The sequence below is a fragment of the Prosopis cineraria genome, unplaced genomic scaffold (assembly GCF_029017545.1).
Source record: "Prosopis cineraria cultivar Desert tree isolate PC_DT_omini unplaced genomic scaffold, ASM2901754v1 PC1, whole genome shotgun sequence".
In the NCBI taxonomy this organism is placed as follows: domain Eukaryota; kingdom Viridiplantae; phylum Streptophyta; class Magnoliopsida; order Fabales; family Fabaceae; genus Prosopis; species Prosopis cineraria.
In genome coordinates this window covers 9,676,077-9,680,796 of record NW_026555332.1, presented here as the reverse complement: position 1 = coordinate 9,680,796, position 4,720 = coordinate 9,676,077, and the positions used below count along the sequence as shown (strand labels likewise).

The window sequence follows — 4,720 nt, the reverse complement described above, 5'->3', positions numbered from 1 at the left end:
ATGCTTTGAAGTTGTCTATGGTCAGTTAATGTTGTTTTTAACTTTTTACACTCGAGAAGTCTTGGGATCAAGTAATGATGATGCAGAAAATCTCATATCTCCAAGGTTAAGCAATTCTGGTCATTATTCTAGTGTAAGCCTACCAGTTTTTGATAAATTATCACCAACTGATCATGTTCGACCTCATTCTATTTCTTCGTTGTCATTCTACACTAATGTTGATCCATTCTTAACTTCTTCTAAACCATGTTGATCATGTTCGACCTCATTCTATTTCTTCGTTGTCATTCTACACTAATGTTGATCCATTCTTAACTTCTTCTAAACCATGTTTATCTTTAAGGATTTTGTTGTTTCAATTAATTATTTTACTGTTGGCTTATATAAATATTTTTTGGTTGAATTGTCTTATAAAAATTGTAGTTAGTTGTCACGCCCCAAAAATAGAGTGTGACTGGCACAGGATGTGAACAACATCACACATCCTGTAAGCCACAAATTCAAGTTTTATTTCATTTGACTAAAATGTACTCAGCTTTACACTAATTTTTTTAATATTATTTATAATAATCATTATAATAATTAGTTCAACATTTTGTAAAAATTTTGACAGAACCTCCTCTGTGAATAAGATCTCCTAAATTCTGTATCACAAAAAAAAAATTTCCTTAAACATTGCATCAATTAGGAGCTCAGCTCCTTCCAGTCAGCAGAAAAATATATAATAAACTAAGGACTCTAATTTATAAGTTATGTGGAGCATCTAATCATATATTTCATGACATAATACATAAATTTCATGTTTACATCAATAAAACATATTTATAGAACCAACCTCCATTCTGTTCCGCAAACAACCATCATTAGTAAGCAAGATGTACAGCGTCAGTTATGCTATCTGAGACCAAAATAATTTTCCAGTGAATAACGTCCCAACAATAAATAATTTAACATGAATAAAGAGAAAAGTTTGAAATAATCATGTAAGTTAAATAGATAACAATTTCCATAAAAATTTTAATAAACTTCAAAATAAAATAACACTATAAAATTTTTAAATAAAATCTTAAACCATCGAAATATCATAACAAATGTTTTTATCACTTGATTTTCAGAAAGCATATAAATGAAATAAATGGCTATAAATAATTTACTAGATAAAAACCAGTGAAATATAAAATCACCAAATAGTCAAATTCACAAATTTTTAAGGACTTATTAGAACGGTAAACAAACGTGGACACACAGTCCACGAAGATAAATAACCGAACGCGGCTTATGCCACGAATATAAACATGGACACACAATCCACGAGAGTAAATAACCAAACGCAGCCGAAGCCACGAAACAGACATGGACACACAGTCCACGAGGGTATTCTAACCAAACGCGGCTTGAAGCCACGAAACAAACGTGAGTACTATGCTCACGAATAACCATCCCTCCGTTCCACGTGCGTTGGCCATCGCACGGGGCTAGCACCTCCTATAAACACCCTGCTAGCTAGGTGTACCATGGCGCGCCAAGGACTAACGGAACTGCCGTTAGCAATCAGTATTCTATATAAAGTCCCCTTTTTTAAAACCATTTTCAAACATGCGAGAAATTGATCACCATTTCATCAAATTTTCCTTTTCAATGTCGAACTCGCATGAATCGTTTTTCCGTAACAATTCAATAATTTTCAAATTGAAATCCCACATTTAGAATTCAAACTTGCATTTACTGATTAACTAAAATGATTAATTCTGATGAAATAATTTCTCGAAATAATATAATTTAGTCAATAAAATATCTCATAATCACATTGTTGTCGTAAAAAGAATTTGCATAAAAATATAATATTTGAATAAAAGAGATTTTAATGAAATATCAGTTGGGACGCTATCCACTTACCTGTAGTGCTTTCAAAGTTCAAAACTCACTTCTTAAAACTCCAATCGAGCTACCCGTCTCACAATCACCCTATAATAAATAATAAGATCTTAATGCACTTTACTTTTGACCCAACAAGTCTTTCTTTGTGAGAATTTACTCAACCAGAATTATTAATAAAACTTTAAGTTTTAGTAACAAAATTATACATAAAGGTTTCTCCTTAGGCTTTTTACTAAACATCTAATGTGCAGCATTCCAACCCATTTGATAAAACGTGTAACTTTTAATTATCTTGTCCCAACCATTTTTTTTTCAAGCATCTAAGTATGCCTTTTTAAAGCGATAATATACTTTATAAATTTCTAACTTTATTACTCCCAATAATCTAAAGTTCAGATAAGATATTAATAACTTCCTACATAAACTCCTATGATAAAACCCAATTAAATTTACGATTAACAATGTCAAAGCATTATTATTCATGTCATTACTTTCCTCTATAATACTTTAGCCATACCAACCTATTTACGTGAGATAAAATTTTCTCTAAATCTTTGCATCAAACACTTTAGGTGCATTATTCCAACCATGCAATTAAGATTTTTCCTAATCTTCCAGCCTTTATCCAACAATTTATCCATAACCATACTATCCTCAGGAGTTTAACTAGTTACATATGAATTTATAATCAAATTCCTTTAATTTGCAACCTACAAGTTAAATTCATGAATCAATAACACCTAAACTAAACATGTTTTTCACAAGGATTAATGAACTTTTAGAAAAATATAAAATTAAGCAAACTCCTCCTAACAAACGTTTTGTCAAGCACCTTTTGTGCCTTCATACTTCAACTCAAACCAACTTCTTCCTCTTTGATTTTATCTTCTCAACAACTTCTTTAACATAAATATATAAATAATCAGCTTCCTAAATTCCATTCCCTCAAATCGATCTTAACTAAAAGAAAGAAAAATAAATAAATTATTTAATAAATTAATAAATTAAATAAATTCCCCCCCTCCACAACTCTCACCGCAAAACAGGGCAAGGAATATCACAGCCACAGCAAAATCATAAGAAGGATTAAAGCATCTCACCTCACTCAACGTGACAAAGCAAGGAAGCAAGGTCTCAAACGGATGAACAGAGCAATAAGGAAGAAGAATTAGCGTACTGAACAGAAAAAGAACTCGAACGATGGCACGTAAATGAGGAGGAGAAGAGATCGGTAGCTTCCACGATCTCCAGAACAGCAGCAACTTTGTCGGATCTCCAACAACAGCCCAGCGTTTAACATGCTTACCACCTTCGATAGGACAGAATGGAGAAGAAAGGACGCGAGCTCGATGACGAGAAACAGAGGAGAAAGAAGCTACCACAGGCTGGGCGGACGGCAGCAACGCACACACCACCGGCGACGTTGAAGACGACGAAGGAAGAGGAAGAAGACAGAGACGACGAAGTGATCCTCAATTCAGCTGATCTCTGACTCTCTCTCTCTCTCTCTCTCTCGATGGTTCTTGAATCTGATCCCAAATGAGAGGAAAAACGTGCTTTGCTCCTCATTTCTTTCTCCCTTTATTTATTTAATTGAACAGAAGGGCATTTTCGTAATTTCTCTTAAGTTAAAGCTAAAAGATAAAATCCCACTCTTGGTCCCATAAAAATTCAAATTTAAGACCCATCAATAATGTAATTTGCATAAAGTCCACTAAGCCTCAATTTTCCCTTGATGCATTTGCTCTAAAAGTAATAAAAATAAAAATAAACTTTAAACACCTTTTAATAATTTAATTAATTAATTTTTATTTTATTATTAGTATTTATTATTATTATTTTTTCGGGTCATTACATTAGTCATCAGTAGTTTCTTTTGCTTTGTATAGTTATTGGAAGATCACCATTCTAATGATGTCCAATTCTTATATATAGAAATTATATTTGAACCTTAATTCAATTAATAATTAATAAAACTTTGTTATAGCTTCTAGGTTGTTATTATATCTAAGTAAAGATCTATATGTGTAAGATTTTCTAGTTCTCATTTTAGCATAACCGGCATCATGTCATTGTATTAGTAGCTTTAATCCATTATTAAATTTTTTATTTAAGTTTTTTCTTGTCATGATTACCTAAAGAATAATTCCCTAACTCCATGTTTGTCAACTTCTTTTTATACAAGAATTTTGCATAAATGCATCATCCACTATCTGGTATATAGTATATAGTAATACCAGATTATATAGATGGACTAATTCTCTTCAAATATACACATACCAAGTACCCTTTCACATAAAGGGTAAATTCTCATGTAATGTTGTCATGCATTAGTTGTTGTTATGAATTTAGTTGTAAGCTCTAAAAATTTATTAGGTCTATGTCCTTTCTCCTTTAATTTCATTCTATCCTTGATATTTTCACTTAGTAAATGAGAAACCTAATATATTTTAGAATCAATTGTTGATCTACTGGATCTTTTTATCATCTAATTGCATGGAAGATATTGTTCGAAGTATTACTGTCATAGTGAATGCTTCTTGTGTATTGCACAATGGAGTTGGTGTTAGTTAACCCAAATAAGAAGAATATTCTTCTTTTCTCAAATACCACATACTTTTGTCCTCTCCTCCTCTCTCTTTCCAGTGCCTTCTCCAAAACGACATTACATTCTATCTTATGCTTTTTCACTTTGAATACTATTTCTTGTTTCTTCTATAACCTAAACTATGCCTTATAAATAAGAATCCAACCTGTTCAACTATGAACTATCTTTTATTCCCAAAACTACATATATATTATAAAATTTTTTTACATATGCCTTGCAAACTTAATTTGCCAA

The 4,720-nt window shown here is 31.6% G+C and overlaps 1 long non-coding RNA gene across 1 annotated transcript; it reads right to left on the bottom strand.

Annotated features, from left to right (window-relative positions):
- Positions 1 to 660: 660 nt before the first annotated feature.
- LOC129293815 (uncharacterized) lies at positions 661 to 3,423 on the bottom strand. The gene is made up of 3 exons (XR_008589223.1): positions 2,979 to 3,423; positions 1,897 to 1,965; positions 661 to 898 (listed from the first exon to the last, which is right to left on the bottom strand). It is a non-coding gene; the product is annotated as an uncharacterized LOC129293815 (long non-coding RNA).
- Positions 3,424 to 4,720: the final 1,297 nt, after the last annotated feature.